This window comes from Buteo buteo, chromosome Z, assembly GCF_964188355.1.
Source record: "Buteo buteo chromosome Z, bButBut1.hap1.1, whole genome shotgun sequence".
Classification (NCBI taxonomy): Eukaryota; Metazoa; Chordata; class Aves; order Accipitriformes; family Accipitridae; genus Buteo; species Buteo buteo.
The window spans coordinates 35,464,369-35,483,988 of NC_134204.1; positions in this window are offsets into that span (position 1 = coordinate 35,464,369).

Genomic DNA, 19,620 nt, shown 5'->3' on the forward strand with positions numbered 1-19,620 from the left:
CCTGTATGCAGAAAAACAGTTCATTTTCTAGCTAGATGGTGTTGCCGCAGTCATTGGCTAAGTCTCCATTTTCTTTCTCCAGCCTTTTAAGGATTCATACAGTGTGCAGAGCACAGGACAAGATCTCAAGGCACTCATAAACTGCCTCCAGTTTTCTGGCTTGAGCCAACTTCAGGTCTACAACCAGTCAGAATCTCAAAATGTGTTATGCGAAGACAGGCTCAGATGAGCTGCAATTTTTTTTTTTCATCATATGGTTGCCTTTTAATTTTTGTTGCCAAGGGGACAAACCAAGAGGAAATGGATTTAACAACGGAAAAGTGATAAATTTTAAAGCTGCTGTTAATAATATTTGAACTCTGAATCTAATTTGTATGCAGGAGGAATGAAGAATAATAATGTAATTTTAGAAAATAAAAGAAACCCAAGTAAACAAAAATCACCCTTTCCCTCCCATGCTCTTCTCTGTCATGTCTGTATCATCTGAGAACTTGAGCCTTGAAAAAAAGAACTCTAGGCAACTACAGAAACATGGGAAGGTAAAGGGCACAAAAATATTGAACCTATTATATCTCATACCCCTGTATTACCTTAACATACACAGATGTTCTTGAACATGAAGAAGGTCCAAAATACACATCTGGTTTGTAAAATGCTACTCTAACAGCAGAAAGGAGCTGCTGCAGACAGCAAGCAAGACGTTCCTACACCTCCCCCTCCCCCTTGAGTGTTTTACAATAGGAAAGACTTGACAAGAGGGACAGGAAGGAAGCTGGCAGCAGGAGAAAAACCCTTGTAGTTTTTAGGACTGCTCTTTGCATAAACTAGTTTGGACAACTAGTTTGCATGCAACCACCTGCCCTGCAGCACAGATCCCATCATCCCACTCATGTGGCTACAAGCACCCTTTCTCCTTCCCTCTTCCAGGTTACTGTGTGTGTTCTCCTTTTCTGGGACCCAATGTGTGAAAACTAGTGTGGACTTCACTGCAGGAACATTGCTGCTGCCTTCAGACATCTGTGCCTGCAAGGTCACCCTCACTGCAGATGTCTTCTGCAGATGATTTTTCTAATAATGCCACTGTCCTTTTCCTCTGTAGTGAAATAAATGTTGGATCTGGGTATTGAAACTATCCTCAGAAAAATTAGAGAGAAACAGTTCTTACATAATTTACTCAAGCTGGAGAGATCAAAAAGCCTTATTCCAAATCTCTTTAAGTACCCAGAGAAGTCTACCACTATTGTTACTCCAAAGACTCAGCCCCCATCCAGGTCTGCTGCCTGGGTCTTCATACGATGAGATCCATCAGCATTACATTTGTGACATTGAATTTACCTAGATGACTCCATCTTTGTTTTCTGATATACTTTTGGTCTACCTTCAGGTACAGCCTGCTAGAATTCATAAAGCAGACTTTTCTCTATCTGATTTTGAGGACTGTACCCAGACCTCTCTTAGAAGATACCTTCCTGCCCCGGTACCACTTGGCACTCAGACAAATGAATCAAGATCCTTCTTGGAAGGGATTTAAACCCACATTTCTTGCAAAAATAACCTAGACTGTCTTAGCTAATGGTGTGCTGAGTTGGCCACAGTCCCTGCATTTGATGCCAAGATTGTTCTATCTCACAGCCCTCGTACATGGCATTATTGACATTTAAAACCAGAAGTCTTTAACCTAGCTCACCCTGGGAATGTCATAGTAGTGCCCTTGATCAAGAGAGCCCTCAGTCCAGACAAAGGGAGGAATGAAAATTAAATCAGGGTCTGCTACACTCCGGGTGGAGGGTCTGCCCACTGAATTATTCTGTGTATATGTGAACATCTCTATGCTGCACGAAAAGGAGCAAGCTTTTGTTTCAGGTATCAACTAGCCAGAGAACTTCATGATCCATAAACTTTACATGATAGGAAATGCCTCAGTCTGAGGAGGGAGAAAGATTTGAATAGTCTTGTCTATATTCTTCCTTGTTAAGTCAGCTTTTGACCCAGCACCATTTTGTAATGCAGCAAATGTTCCCTGCCTGTGTATGGCCCTGGAAGCCATAGCAAGGAGCAGGCATCTAATATGTTTGCAAGCACATACTAAGCCCAACTAATCACATTTTCTTTGGATCCAGGTGCAGATTCATTACCTTCTACTTTCTGTCTCAGGAAAAACATCCATCTCTTACTTCATATAATTCTCTCAGCTTTGGGAATACCTTTATTTGAATCTTTTTGTACAAACTGTAAAGGAAATGCTCTAAATACTTTGAACAGGCAAATTTATCTTCCAGTAGTGTAATAAGACTTACTTTGCCTTTGCAATTTTATTCAGGAACAGCATGTTTATAACCAGTTATAAACAGTTTTGAGAAAAAAAATATATATACCAGTTTTGTCTTCTGACTTTCAGCTGCCTCAAGCTTTCATTAAGCCATAAGCATCAACAGTCTGATAGGAGAGTGTATACCAAGTACAGGAGTGACAGTCCTGCATTGTTTACAAGGGTATCTTCCTTACAAATGTGGCAGGGGATAAGTGATTTTTCAACCTTGATGGGAGATTTGAGAAATCAAATTTTCTGTGAGAACATAAACGCTTTGTAACCCAGAGGTACTGAAGATACTCATTAAGACCGGGGGGGGGGGGGGGGAGGAATTGCAAAATCTAGAAATTAAGGAATTTGAACATCTGTTAAAACTCAGTAAGTGTTTCTCCAATGAGAGAAATAATAAATCTGATTGATAGACTTTCAGCATAGAAGCTTGGAGAGAATCAGTGAAAGAGATTTATACTTCAAATTAATTTGGCAGATGGCTCAAAAAAGGGTTTTTTAATTTCTCTTCAAAATTGTAAATAAATCAGTTGTACACCCAAGAGAAACTAAGAGAAGTTTAAGGACTAAATTTACCAAACATCAGGTGAAGAGAGGCATATAGTGTAATTATCTGTCACTGCAACTTGCTGAACCTGTTACAAGCTCATAAAGCAGGAAGGGCGTCAGGTCCCTAGTAGTTTCTCTGCAGAATTGGTCCCCAGGGTGGTTCAAGCTGCTGCTGGGACCAGTCCTGACTTCATGTTGCTACCTAGCATTTCAGATATGCCTACATGGCGTAATGTACTGCTGCGCAGAGATAAGCAACCTGGCTTCAGGTGTTCAGAGGTGGCTTAGGTACCAGAAACACTAGATACACATTAGTGCAGTATCTTGACTCAGCTAATTAGTTCTGGGCAACAAAGCATTTTAGCCCAGGTGTACACTGTGCTAATGTAACCATCCTACTCCTGGTACCCGTGTGGCCGCATCATGTAGACAAATGTAATTATCAAATATACACTACAGGGAATGAACAGTCCACAAAGCATGCAGACAATTAACATACCACCACTGTTTACAGTACAGTAAAATACACGCAATGTTTTTAGTGAAAATTATTGACATTGAACATGTACAAATTAATAGACTGATGCAACATCAAAAATTTTTCCCCAGCAGATGCCATAATAGCTGCTACAGTCTTTGCTGACAGGAAGCCAACACTGATTGAGGGACACTGTAGAGCAGAAAATGGGACAAAGAGGGAAGATGGGAAACAAAAGTTCATTGTCTCTTGCACTGCAAGTACTAGGAGACCTCAAATTAGACTAAAACAGAAGGGGATAATTCTTTGTGCAACATGTGGAGATCCTTGCCACAGCACAGAAGTTTACATGGGATCAATACAAGTTCAGAAAAAAATTATGGAAGAAAACCTATTAGAGACTTAAATATGAAGACATGAAAAACAATGAGACAAAGAGAAGATACTAATTACATTTATGAACATAATTTTCTCATACTCTTCATTAGAAACAGCCAGATAGTGCCTGCTTATGCCTTACTGGGTGCTTGGATGCCTTGTTGGAAGAAGCGTGGTAGCTAACTAGAAAGTATATTCTGTTAAAATAGATACCAATAATCTTTGCAAACGAATATACTATGTAAAATCATAGAATCATGGAATGGTTTGGTTTGGAAGGGACCTTTGAAGATCACCTAGTCCAACTTCCCTGCCAAGGGCAGAGACAACTTTCACTAGATCAGGTTGCTCAAAGCTCCATCCAACCTGACCTTGAACACTTCCAATGATGGGACATCCATAACTTCTCTAGGCAACTTGTTCCAGTGTCTCACCATCCTCATTGTAAATAATTTCTTCCTTACATCCAATCTAAACTTAGCCTCTTCCAGTTTAAAACTGTTGCCTCTTGTCCTGTCACTACAGGCCCTGGTAAAAAGTCTCTCCTGTGGACTCATGTCATGGTTTAACCCTAGTCAGCAACTGGACACCACACAGCCACTCACTCACTGCCCCCCACCAAGTGGGACTGGGAGAGAGAATCAAACAAAAGTAAAACTTGTGGGCTGAGATAAAGACAGTTTAATAGGACAAAAATGAAAAAAATAGTAATAAAGATAATTATAATTATAAATATAATAATATAAACAATAACAACAACAATAATACAATAATAATAATAAAATAATTGGAATATACAAGGCAAGGGATGCACAATGCAATTGCTCACCTCTCACCGACCAATGCCGAGTTAGTCCCCAAGCAGCGATCCACCCCCTCTGACCAACTACCCCTCAGTTTAGTGACCCTCCAGCCTTCTTGCTTGCTGGGCATGAGAAGCTGAAAATTCCTTGACTTGGTATATAACACTACTTGGCAACAACTGAAAACATCAGTGTGTTATCAACATTGTTCTCATACTAAATCCAATATATAACACTATACCAGCTACTAGAAAGAAAATTAACTCTATCACAGCCAGGACAGTATCTACCCCTTATTCTGTACCATCTACATCATGATCAGGTCCCACACTTTCCAATACATCCCAATTAATCATCATCACCTTTCCTGTCCTTTGACATATATATATATACACATACACAGATATCATTCCCTTTTAGTCAATGGGCCATCCCTATAGAATGTCCATTGAGTTCATTTAGTCCATGACTTTGGGCTCCATATGTCATACCAGTCTTTCTGGGGAGGAGGGGTGGTACAAAGTCCACTCAGTTGGCAGAGCAGGATTGGGCTTCAGCGAGTGGCTGACATTGGACACAGCAGGGGGATGATGTGCAGTGTTGGATTGTTGCATACTGAAGTCAGTTCTGGTTCCATCACTACTATGCTTCGCTCAGTTTTAGCAAAGTTCATTCTTAATTAATCTAAGTGATACTTACTGTAATGCCATTGATATAGCATATAACAATTACAATAATGATGACATACAGTGGGAGATTTATATAGCAATTAACATGATACAATTTAAATCATCGGCTATTCTCACCTAAAATCAAATCCTCTTGAGGTGCACATCAGACCTCCCCATCCTTCAGCATCACCCACCAAGTCCACCCAGGTCCTTGAACAAAAGCAATCCCACGGATGGGTTTGCCTTTGCCTGAGGCAGGAGTACCCACACTGTCTTCTCTAGCCGTTTTTTTATGTACACTACAGGGAGTTTGTCCCCTTCTACAGTACATCAAATTTTGATTGGGCAGGGCCAGCTCGATTGGTAGATCGTCTAGTGTTAACTAACCAGGTGGCTTTTACTAAATGTGTACCCCAACATTTGAATGTCCCAGAACACATTGCTCTCAGTGTAGTCTTCCACAGCCCATTGTATCAATTTTCCTGGAGGCTGGTTCATGATAGGGGATGTGATATACCCACTCGATGCCACGCTCTTTGGCCCAGCTCTCTATGAGGTTGTTTCAGAAATGAGTCCCACTGTCTGACTCAGTTCTTTCTGGGGTACCACATCACCGTAAGACTTGCTTTTCAAGGCGCAGGATAGTGTTCTGGGCAGTGGCATGGGGCATGGGATGTATTTCCAGCCACCTGGTGGTTACTTCCACCATTGTAAGCACGTGGCGCTTGGCTTGGCAGGTTTGTGGGAGTGTGATATAGTCGATCTGCCAGGCCTCCCCTTATTTATATTTCAGCCATCACCCTCCATACCACAGAGTTTTTAACCACTTGGCTTGCTTGATTGCAGCACATTTCACATTCGTGGATAACCTGTGCAATAGTATCCATGGTCAAGTCCACCCCTTGATCAGAAGCCCATCTATATGTTGCATCTCTTCCCTGATGGCCTGAGGGGTCATGGGCCCACTGAGGCATAAACAGCTCACCCTCATGTTGCCAGTCCAGATCCACCTTAGCAGCCTGACCTACCTGCGGGTTATTTTGATGTTCTTCAGTGGCCCGGCTCTTGGGTACACGAGCATCTACGTGATGTACTTTTACAATCAGGTTCTCTACCCAGGCAGCAATATCTTGCCACAATGCAGCAGCCCAGATGGGTTCACCTCTGCGCTGCCAGCTGCTCTGCTCCCATTGCTGTAGCCACCCCCACAGGGCATATGCCACCATCCATGAGTCAGTACAGAGATAGAGCAGTGGCCACCTTTCTCGTTCAGCAATGTCTAAGTCTAGCTGGATGTCTTTCACCTCTGCAAACTGACTTGATTCACCTTCTCCTTCAGCGGTTTCTGCAATTTGTCATATAGGACTCCATACAGCAGCCTTTCACTTCCAATGCTTTCCTATAATGTGGCAGGACCTGTCAGTGAGCTGCGCATATTGCTTCTCATTTTGTGGTAGTTTATTATACAGCGGGGCCTCTTCAGCACACATCACCTCCTCTGGTGATATTCCAAAATCTTTGCCTTCTGGCCAGTCCATGATCACTTCCAAAATTCCTGGGCAACTGGGGTTTCCTGTTTGAGCCCGTTGTGTGATCAGTGCGACCCACTTACTCCACGTGGCATCAGTTGCATGATGTGTAGAGAAGACCTTCCCTTTGAACATCCAGCCCAGCACTGGCAGTCAGGATGGTAGGAAGAGCTGTGTTGCAGCACCAACCACTTCCGAGGCATCTTGAACTCCTTCCTATGCTGCCAATACCTCTTCTTCAGTTGGAGTATAGTGAGCGTTGGATCCTTGATATCCCCAACTCCAAAACCACAGGGGTTGACCTCAAGTGTACCCTGGTGCTTTCTTGTCTGTTGCAGAAGCATTAGGCCAACAGCAATATATTTCAAAAGTCAGTTTCGTTAAGGCCCTTTCCTCCATCTCTCTAGAGTTATTTGCATTGAGGTCATCCCCACATGTCCCCATCCCAATCCTCCTCGCCTGTGCCTGTAATCAAATTCCAGTTTTGGACAATACTGGGGGGCTTTTCTGCTTGTGTTAGCATGAGTTCAATATTTTCTTCTAACAAATGCATATGCTCCTCTTCTCTCTTTAATGTATTTTTTAGATGGTCTGCCTCCAGTTGTTTTAGCTTTAGATTGTCTCATGTCTAGTTGCTTTTTTATGAAATCTTTATAACGATCTTGTGCCTGAATTAGGCAGGTGCCAAGGATAGCACACACTGTTCCTTTTCCCTTGCCATCCCAACTTTTACTGTGGCGTTATTCTATTCTCTCCCTGACCGCTGCTGGGTCATACCACTTCTCCTCTACCCAGGCATGTCCCAGGGGAGAAGGGGCACAGCCGTGCCTCTGTAGTAGCCACTCAGTCAACATCTTGCCGACTATGCCAGTTAATGTCACAGAAACACTAGGCCAAAAGTGATATATTTAAAAAATAAATTTTGTTTAATGATATCAAAATGTGACAGTCAAATTTAACAGGAATGTTATGTGACAATGAAATATAACAGCCAGATTGAACAGGTATATTAGATTGTAAACACTGCAACAAACAAAACTTCCTTACAGGTTCAGGATATCAGTTAGGAACTATCACTACAGGAACTGTAAGCAAATCCAAGCTTAAAATGATGATTCAAAATGCACTTCTCTTGTGGGGTTCCTGAGGGTTGAAGAACAACAAGTGCCAATCACTACCACAGCGGTGCACCAGTGGCAATATTGCACCAACCAAGACTCTCTGATTCCCATCCATAAGCTGATTCATCAACTGGAGAGCCAAGGAGTGATCAGCAAAACTCACCTCCCCTTTAACAGCCCCATATGGCCAGTATGAAAGTCTAATGGAGAGACTAACAGCTGACTATCATGGCCTGAATGAAGTCACATCGCTGCTGAGTGCTGCCGTGCCAGACATGCTAGAACTTCAGTACAAACTGGAGTCAAAGGCAGCCAAGTGGTATGCCACAATTGATGTTGTTAATGTGTTTTTCTCAATCCCTTTGGCAGCAGGGTGCAGGCCACAGTTTGCTTTCACTTGGAGGGGCGTCCGGTACACCTGGAATCGACTGCCCCAGGGGTGGAAACACAGCCCCACCATTTGCCATGGACTAATCCAGACTGCACTGGAACAGGGTGAAGCTCCGGAACACCTGCAATACATCGATGGCATCATCATGTGGGGAAACACAGCAGAAGAAGTCTTTGAGAAAGGGAAGAAAATAGTCCAAATCCTTGTGAAAGCCCGTTTTGCTATAAAACAAAATAAGGTCAAGGGACCTGCACAGGAGATCCAGTTTTTAGGAATAAAATGGCAAGATGGATGTTGTCAGATCCCAAAGGATGCGATCAACAAAATAAAAGCTATGTCTCCACTGACTAGCAAAAAGGAAACAAAAGCTTTCTTAGGCATTGTGGGTTTTTGGAGAATGCATATTCCAAATTACAGTCTGATTGTAAGCCCTCTCTATCAAGTGACCCAGAAGAAGAACAATTTCAAATGGGTCCCTGAGCAATGGCAAGGCTTTGAAGAAATGAAATGGGAGATTGTTCATGCAGTAGCCTTTGGGCCAGTCCAGGCAGGACAAGATGTAAAAAATGTGCTCTACACCACAGCAGTGGTCAGAAGAAACTCCCCGTTGTGACTGGCCCAGAGGCTCTGTGCATCCTTGGCATAGACTGTCTCAGGAGGGGATATTTTAAGGACCCAAAGGGGTATTGGTGGGCTGTTGGTATAGCTGCCTTGGAGATGGAGAAAATTAAACAGCTGTCTACGCTGCCTGGTCTCTTTCAGGACCGTTCTTTTGTGGGGTTCCTGAGGGTCAAAGAACAACAAATGCCAATTGCTACCCATTGTCCCAGCATTGGAGCAGGCAGGTGATAATGGGCTCACCTGGATGACCACCAAAATCTTTTTGCATACCTCGCAGTTCACTCAGGGTTTAGGGATCTTGTGATTACCTCTGGTTCTACTTCTTCCTCCTGTTCTCATGATGACTCTGGTTCATCTTCATCCCTTACTAGGTGAACTGATTTTTTTGTGTATTTCTTGTGTATAGGGGTGACTGATACTGGCAGAGGTTGGTTCTCTGGTTCAGCTGCAGTGCCTGTTGCAGGGGTTGGAGTAGCCACAGTGCCTGTCATTTTGTCATCAGATCCAGACACCTTCTATTCCACTTGAAGGTACTGAATAGTCTTGAACAGGTCTCGGCAGGCATGGCCAGGTCCCAGCACATTGCAGTGGTTTGTGTCTCTCTGGAATTGCCAGGGTGACAGCATACTTTTTCCAAGTATTTTACCAGTTTTTCAGGATTCTGCACTTGTTCAGGGGTGAAGTTCCAAAACATTGGAGGTACCCACTGTCCTATGTACTTGCCTGTACTATCCAATGCACCCTGCCATTCATAACTCTCCAGCCTTGGGGCAGATGTCTGAGTGGTATTCTTAAATAGTTTTTTAACCTTAAACAAGACCTGGAACATGTTCAGGAGACATAGCAAGACGAACATGCTGGTTTGAATATCCTTAGGATTCTCAAGAGCTATTTTAATTTGTCTGGAGGAGAAGGGGAAGGTGAAGGGAGGTGTCTTGCCCATGGATTGGATTTCTGAGGAGAAAAGGTAAAAGGTGTAATTATTAATAGTTTCTGATAGATGGCTCCTGAAGTACAGAGGTGATGGCAATGCTGAGTACAAATAGCAGATTAGTTTCATGACTAGCAATTCTACCGCATCTTAAGCCAGTGTTACGAAGTACAACAATATATAATCTTAGCCCAGTTCCCATGGGTGATAAAGAGAACAGGGAGCATATACTACAAGTAAGGTATTATGAAATGCAAATTTAAATCAAGAACAAGTGCACCCATTTTGAGAGCAAATAAATGAACATTGTGACCAGCAACTATTGAACCAATATAATGAAAGCCTATAACAAATTTGTTCTAATGCATTCCAATCGGATTTGTCATCTCAACCTGCTGAGCCCCATGTTGGGTGCCAAAAAGGACTGTTGTGGTTTAACCCCAGCCAGCAACTAAGCACCACACAGCCGCTCACTTACTCCCCCCCACCCAGTGGGATGGGGGAGAGAATCTGAAAAAAAAAACGTAAAACTCATGGGTTGAGATAAGAACAGTTTAATAGAACAGAAAGGAATAAAGTAATAATAGTGATGACAATAATAATAATAATAATAATAAAATGGCAATAATAATAAAAAATAATTGGAATATACAAAACAAGTGATGCAAAATGCATCACCACTCGCCAACTGATGCCCAGTTATTCCCTGAGCAGCAATCTGCCCCCCCACCCCCCCAACACCCCCCCACTTTATATGCTGGCCATGATGTCATACAGTACAGAATACCCCTTTGGCCACTTTGTGTCTGCTGCCCTGGCTGTGTCCCCTCCCAGCTTCTTGTGCCCCTCCAGCCTTCTTGCTGGCTGGGCATGAGAAGCTGAAAAATCCTTGACTTAGTATAAACACTGCTCAGCAACAACTGAAAACATCAGTGTGTTATCAACTTTATTCTCATACTAAATCCAAAATATAACACTGTACTAGATGCTAGAAAGAAAACTAACTCTGTCCCAGGAGAACCCACTCTAACAGATCTAAAATCTGATGTCCCAGACTACAGAGGAAGTTAGGCTGGCTTGCCTAAGGTTACCTTCATGGTCACAGCATCAATGAATTGACAAGTTCATGCTGGAACCCTTGTTTTGTTTAGTAACAGTCTAAGGGGGTGTCAAGTCTACCGTCAAAGAGTCATAAAGTACGTGGTAGATTTGACCATAGGTGGCAAATTTTTACAATATGTAAGGCATGTGAAGGAAGATTTAGTCATATAGGTATTTAAGTGTGATATCTAATTTTATAAAAAGTTTCTAAAAGCATCTGTAACAACTTAACTAGTATCCTCACCTTTGTCTCCTTGTACAAAGATCAAGCTCTACCACAATATTCTGACAGCTAGAAAATAAAAGGTAAGCTATAAGCCTGTTTAGAAGTACTAAATTCTCATTTTCAAATATCTAGGTTTTCTAGTTACAGCAGCATTTCCCTAATATCTTAAATAAATTTGCTAGTTGCAGCTCTGAATGTCAGTTTAGATTTTCCATTACCACAGCCTTAGGGGTTATTGAATGATAGGCAAGGATTATTTTGTATTGAAAAACATAAAAAGAATGTAATTCTCATATATTAATACTGCGAAAGAACTATGTTTTTTAAGTAATATTTGTGCAATACTCAGTTGGAGGGCTCCAACTAAAAGCTGCTTTTCATATTGTTACTATCTATAGTGACAATAAATTAATCTTTTAAAAAAATTCCACATACTCTTTTAAATATTTTAAAAATAATAACCATCTATTATAAATGAGTTTATATTCCTAATGCCTTGCTCTAATTCCACACTGAGACATGTCATGTCAAGATGGTTAGACTGGGCCAGATGGCCTGTGATTTGCTGTAGTTTTAGAAAGCTACACATCAGTAAAGGGAAAGCATTTACCATGGTTATTGGTCAGCATTTTCTCTGAGCAAACTATAATGGGTCGTGTATCCTTATAATGACTGAAGCATAGAAGGATTTCTCTAATGTAATTATGATGTTTAATTTACAAAGAATATGAGATATTCACATGTACAAAATATCCTTATGTCCAAAGCTACTGGTAATCAAGACATCTGTCAGTATTTTCTCCTCCCGAATTAAGCATTTAATCACTTATCAAGACTACAGCTCCTCCATCTCAAACTTCATAATTTCTTACAGTTTTGATAAAGTCCAAAACCTGAGATAAAAAATATGATCACATTTAAGTGTGTAAAACTGTAGTTCCTGTCTGCAGGTAAAACATCAATCAACCGTTTCAAGGGTTGCTCTGTTCAACCTAGCATGGTCCTATAATGTGTCATGTTGGTGTTTTGTGCATCTTGTTAATGAAGTAGATTTAATGATGAGCATAGACAGAAGTCAAGCAACAGCTGCTATACATACCCTGTAACTTTCATTATTAAATAGGCTATTCCACAGACCATTTCAAAGAACCTTTGAAAGACAAAGCATACAAATTTCTTATTAAATTTCAGAGGATCTCATTTCATAGTCTTTTTTCTCCATTCCTGAACTGGCGCAGCACCCATTACATCTCCTTCCTCTGGTCAAGATAAAAATGTTGCTCTGCAATCAGGGGACTCAATGAAAATTAGAGAGAACATTCCCAACATTGCACTTTTTGTGAAATGTGACCTGAAATCTAGTGATGAAACATTATTTAAAAGGTGGCACCTTAGCATACCTTTTTCTTCCTCAGGTTTTGAGAAAAAAAATCTAAAATATAGCAAAAGTTATCTATTAGAAGGTCACAGACTGATGTTTGAAAAAAGACTGACATAACCTCCTTCATGTGTAAAAGGGCTGTGGACACATTCCATTGGAAATTTTATTACATTTAAAAGTTCTTGTTTGTTTGTCTTTTTGCATTTTAAAGACATGATTTGTGAAGAGCAATAATTCATGTGTACTGTTCCCTGCCCATCAGCTTTTTAGCATGTTCATTTCTAATGGGATTTCATTCCATTTCATGATGTGCTTGGCCAGCTATAAATTAAAAACTCCTCCAAGAAGTGTCAAAATAACTTCAGTCAGAGGTGATTGCAGGAGAGAGTTGGATGTCCTTCTGTCCTCATGAGTACGCTGTGTTGCAGGATGTCTGTACTGTCATAGTGATAACACAGCAGTTCTGAGGTAATACTAGGGCTATTTAAACTGTCACTCAGAAAACCTGTTTCTACCATTAAATTTGTGTTTTATCCCTTTTATGTCATTGCAATGACATTTGTTTAATACTGAGTTAGCCTGTAGCATCCCCAGTCCCTTTCAATGCATGACTAGGGAGTGCTAAAAAACCAACCAAAATTGGTTGATATGCCAACCAACCAACCAAAATACCAACCAAAATATTCAAATTGCAACCCTGACAATGGTATATTTCATTACAATGAAAATGCAGTTCCTGAAAATGTATTCCATTATGAGCAAGGTGTGAGCACAATAGCATAGTAGGTTGTTTTAATGCAAAAAAAAAAAGGAAAAGGAAAACAAGTACTTGCAGAGACTGATGTTTTCTTATACCACAGCTAACAAGCTTGTAATTTTTTACCTCAAATATCACACATAACAGTTAAAAATATTATTATACCAGTAGATGTCAGTACAGCCATTGAACTCAACTACAATATAGCAGAGTATGTTCTTCATATTCACAGCTGCAGAACAATCAAAGTATACTGATGAAAGTTAGTGTATAATGAAACACTTTGAAGGTTTTGGAAAAGATCAAGTCTGTACTTTTTAAATGTATTCATTTTAGCATCAAGAGCTTGAAGAGATTTTCAGTGCTAAAAATTTCAAAGGTATTTTCTAGGCCATCTTCTTTACTTGCTAAACAGCAACTCTAATTTTCCATTTTCTTTCCAAAACCATTTGTCTGTACATTAATGAATTCGTAGCGTTTACAGAACTAGTTACTGGGACTTGGCTTTTTCCAGCCAGAACCTGGTATTATAAATCCATCCAAAGGCATGGCGACAACTTAACAAAGATAACTGTAGTTTTCTGTGACCTGTCTAGGATAAGTCCAGAGCTGAGAGGACTACAAGTCACGTTCCAATAAGCCTATATTACAGAATTTTCCTGTGACTTTTAAGGGGATGGGGAAGTTTGAATAAGGCTTGAGGTAGTCAATAGGAAGAGACTGTGGAACTGGTTAACCTTTGCAGTAAAAAGGGGTAGAATTGGCATGATAATAGACTTAAAAAGTACAGAAGTAGACTGTTTCTACATCATATCTCTGCTTAGGAGCATGGCAAACTCCCACTTATCAGCTCTGGTCTGGAACGATTGTTTTCCCACAGTATTGTCGTACCCTTTCACCTCCTATCATCCCCTTTTTAATGTCTTGCTCCTTTGGTTGGAATCCTGACTAATCCCTATCCTCCAGGAATCCTGAAAAGCTGAAGAATTAACAGCATAAGTAGCACCAAAATAACCAAAAATCTGTATTTGGGGCAATATACCATACTCACCACACAAATTCTGATAGTCTAATAGCTACAACAGCATACCACATAAAGAAGGTGGCTTTTCCTAGGTATGCAATGCACACACATTCAATGATACATGACCCTGCTGTTTAAAACAGGCTGAATCCTGGATACAAACATTATCAAGTGTCAATACGCTGAACACTGAATCCTTAAGACAGCTTAGTTTTGCTTACCTCAGACCAAAACAGGCTGGCAGTCACCATCAAAATAAAGAATCAAGAATGAGAAGTACCTTCACAGTCAGCTGCTTTAGCTGCCACAACAGATGATCCTTTTCCAAGGCCTTCAAATGCCACCTAGACAAACTGATCACTGGTCAGAAACAGTAGATATTAATTCACACAATGTCAAATTCCAGCTTACTTTCATGTCTCTTACATTTTCCTATTACATTCGACATGCTTATCCACACCGCCCTCCACAGAGATGCTGAAATAAGCCCGAGGAAAGGAAAGTCATGGCTAAGCTGACTTCCAGGTTCCTGGATGTTGCTTGCTGTGGTTACTTTCCTGCAAGCATGCTGACATTTCCTTGCCCTGGACATAGGGGAGGAAAGATGTGGGGAGGTGGGGGAGAGCATGGTGAGTACCTGGGTCTCCTCCATACAGCACCCCAGGACAGAGTCAGGGTATGAATCCTCATGTGGGCTGAGGCTAAGAAAGATAAGAAAGCCAAGGAGGTAGCACAAGATCTCATTTCCATGCTGGTGCTATCCTTCCTCCCCAGTGGTGAATATTAATTGAGCAGTGTTGCAATGAACTTCTCATTCTCATGCCAGTTAGGCTATTTTTAATGCATATGCTTTTAACTGTCCTGCTGTGGGACTTCTATATCATTTACATGACTGTTTGCCTTGGGATACCTTGGGACAACTGTTGAAAAGAGCACTTGCGCTTAACAAGTGGTAATGACTGGTTTCTCACCCTGTTCCTCCACATGCAGCAAATACACTTTTCTTGACTCTTCAGCTATACTTGCATAGATGACTGATCCACAGGACACAAGACTGGAAATAAAAAGGCCTGGCTTCTCTCTCTGGATTTGAACTGCTCTGACAGCTGTCTACCCTCCTGCTACTTTGTCATCTGAGGATAGAAAAGTGTTTTACAAACTGGAGGTAAAACCAACAAATGCTACAAGTGGCATGGTTAAGTCCTGTTTTGTCTCACAGGGGAATTTGCAAAGTTTTATTCATGCAAATGATGAGATGCAAGCTAAGCAGAAAGAATTTGCTTTAGTTTGAACCCCACGCACATATTTCACATTCCTGTTATACTTCTATACACACCTATCTTTTTTCACAAATATGCATGTGTACAGTGGCTTATATAGGCAGTTAAGCTGGTGGGACCAGATATGTTGAATTGGTAGACTTATAATCGCATTAAAAAATAAAATAGCTGATGATACTATTCTTCCTTATTTTAAGTTTTTGTGTGCCAAGACTGTGATTCTTCATTTTTTCCTGCAATAGCTGGTGATAATCCTGACACATAAAGCAGAACACAAAATTAGTTTCTCCATGATGATTTAAGTGATAGTAATGTCATTAACTATTGACAGAGAAACACAAAAGTCACTCCAAAACCCGAAGTCCATGGCCATCATGCAGAGTGGAATAAGTTGAGAAGTTTACCTGAAACCAAAGAAGGAGCAGCAGAGAGAAGAAAAAATGTCTATTAAATGACCCTTTGTAAAGAAACTCGGACATACTACTACCAACTTAAACAAAGTCATTATGGGTAAATTGCTCTACTTCTTTAGAGTTTTAGAAACTCATATGAGAACCCTCAAGGTGGAATGCAGATCAGAGGGCATTGAAATGAAGGAATTTCACTAAGACACATGCTCCTGTCTCTTCACTCTGACTCCTGTTATCTGTGTCTTGGCTGGGCACAAATATCAGTTTTCTACAACGAGGTGGAATATTTCATGAATGATTTGAGAAATACACATTGTTCTCTAAAGACGCCAGGGTAATCAGCAACAGGTCTGTTCTTGACTAATACCCTTCTTGGCTTCATGAATCATAGAAAGTTTAACATCTCTTCATCAAACTTAATAGACTGTATTATTTACAATCTCCACAGTTCTCCTGAAAGTCAATAATCAGTCCCACATTGCTGATCATTACCAGACAGCTGGCATTAAGATGTATAAAGTACACAATATCCAGTACAGGAGGATGATTACAGAGCTTGGGATGAATGTGCCTCGGTGACACTAAGTTCTCTGACTGGATATGTGAACAAGAAAGAAGAGAGATGAAAACTGGCACTCAAGAGACTGTAGTTAATATACAGCCTGGGAAATGTGGTTAGGTTCAAAGATGGAGAAGAACAGATATTCTGTATTAAGGGATGAACTAGCCTTTTAAAATCAACAGACCTCTGAAAGCAAATGGAAAGTAACATGTAATACTGCAAAGCCTTTCGCCCATTTCTCCAGTACTTCTATCAATCACACAGCAATAGGTACTACATGAGAAGTGCTTGTCTCTGTGAAACATAAAAAAACTTTCCACGTGTAGCTCTCTGAAGACCCAAACATCTAAAATTAGTCATTAATATTTTGACAAAATGCAAGGCAAAACTTGGCCCCTTAGTAACTGAAGCTGAAAAGAAAGATGAAGGTTTATAACCATGAGACAGAAGATAAATTTCACACAGTATGACATAGCAAGTACAGACTTTCTGGGAGAGAGGGTTGTATTTAATTAAGCTCTATCACACTTCACTTAAACTTAAAAATAACCTTAAAAAGTGATAGGAGACTGCCTGTCTTGAATTGACAGCCTGCATACTCATTCAGACCTTGCTAATATTTCCTGGCTGAGTGTTCACTTTGTCATGCCTTCACCATACGAGTAAGATCTTCATGCTATTGCATGGGCAAGATCTTTCAGGGCTTTAACAACCCTTAGGTGGCTTGGCCTCACCACTACGTCACAAAATTTGCCACAATAGGGAAATCATAAAGTCCAAGAGAAACATTGAGCATACTTGATTAGGATCTCACTGTCACATGTCTCTTCTGCTCACTGCTGAAGTGCCTGCCTTCCTTCACACACCCTGGCTAACCCCAAGGCAGCTGTCCTGACCCTGGTCCCTAGAGGGGCATCTGTCCAGACACAGGTGAGCTGAGCTCAGACCATATCCCTTGAAGTGACTGCTCAGCTGGTGGAGGGTGTCATGACAATCTGCTGTGACAAATGATAGCTCACCAGATGGTGGCATCACTTAACAACATATGCAACTTGGCTAAACCCTCCTTCATCCTACTTACTTCTTTCCAGGAACTCAGCAAGTACCAATTGTGCCCCAACATACTAATTCTGCACTGCCGTGAGATAGCAAGATGCTCCAATTTCTATAGCTTTGCAATGAATACTTGACATAACTTGATGAGATATGCAGCATTGCTAGCTTACTCAAAGGCTAAGTGGGAGTGAGCAGCTATGTTTCCCTACCCTCCATATTGCATGGTAGTGTTGCAAAAAGTAAGGGAAGGGTGAACTGAGTAGCACAAGGAAGGCAGCAGCTCTTCCCTCCTTTTTTTTCTCCCTTTTGAAGACTGCTACACCACTCCTTTCACTGAAGAGGATCTTCAACAGTGAGCGTTATGAGAGATACCCACAAACGGGACATGAAAAGCAGCCTGCCCTAATAAAGCTCTTTATAGCAACAGAAATAAACAAGCCCTCTGGTGCCACCAGCGGTTTTTCAATGGTTTACCTCAATAGTAGAGTGGCTTATGGCAGAGGCAATACTCTCATGGTGCCAGGAGGAAGGCACTGAAGTTCAAATTCACAAAGCATTTAGGCACCCAACTCCTAGCCTACAACTGTTTGGAGAATTATGCACCTGGCCTTCAGTCAGAGCAACAGAAAAAAGTACATCATCTGAGAAAACACAAGGGCATGCAAATTAGTAGCACATGCAATGAGGAGTCTGCCCTGTTGCAGCCTCCCCCACTCCTTTTTCTAGGCAGTACCAGGTGCCCAGCTAATCAAGATTGGCACACACGAGGGTGGGCAAGGTTAGCCTAGTCAAAGTTCAACTTGCTCTCACACTCTTGGTGGTGCCCTCAGGACTGTGCTGCCGTGGCCCCAACAGCTTGGCATCAACAAAAGGCTCACAACACTGCTAAATACTTGGAATCAAACATACTAAAACTATGTGTCATGAAAGTAATAGAATTGCATATGAGTGTGCATTGATGGAAGTAATACAATGAGTTTGACTGCTGATGCTTGCCAGAGCTATAAGGAAAATTTTAAAAAATTAAAAATTTTTAAAAAATATCCATATCATCTGACTTGAAACACAGAGTACAGAGTTCATGTCCGTGGTAGAGTGAACTCAATATTTTAATTCACAAAAGAATGAATAAAGTTTATAATTACAGGAGACCAAATTATTCACAGATTAAATTGGTCAAAAATGTACTTTTAAAAGACAGAAAGAAGAGTCTTCACAGAATTTTGAGGAAAAGGATTTTTTTAAAATAGTATCTGACTGAAAACCACAGATGCAACTAAATATTGAAGGCATTTGGAAACCTAACCCAGATGCAAATTTTGTCTTTGTGTCTGCAACCATCTAACCTAAAAGTGAGAAAAGAATATCACGGAGTTTGGAGGTGAGGTAGTAATAGAAATCTGGGTGTGAATTCTATGATTCAGATGTGTGTCTTCATACACATACTACTTTTCAGGACACCCCCATCTTTATGTAAATGATGGATTCCTAAAATGTGTACCATATGATTTGTGGAATGACAGTGCCCCAGTTTTGCATAAATTAAACAGCAGATCCTGATAACTAGGCTTTCCCATTTACATTATGCCTCAGTTCCAAATCCATGGGATATAAATGAGAGCAGCATATGGTCCAGAAATGGGAAAGCTGTGGGATTTTCATGTATGCACCATGGGAGCAAATGGCTGTCCCACAGATGGTGAAGTATTTAGATGCATCTCCTGTATGATGGATGCCAATGCGCAGGAGGATGAAGCCACGAGCAACCTCTAGAGGTCTCTGCTGGCTGGCATGCCTTGGACAGATGCTAGATCAACACAAAGGGTTTGCAAGGATAGCTCTTCTTTTTATATCTTGGCTTTCCGTTTTTGGTGCTTGTCTGTGTGTGGAAATTTACAGCATAGCTGAATGATCTTGCCATTAAAGCTGTACTATAGTTAGAACTTGTCAGTGAGAGCACTAATAATAAAAATAATTTTATTTCAGATTAGTTGCTTCACTTCAGTCTTTTCCATGAGCCACACGGGGAGC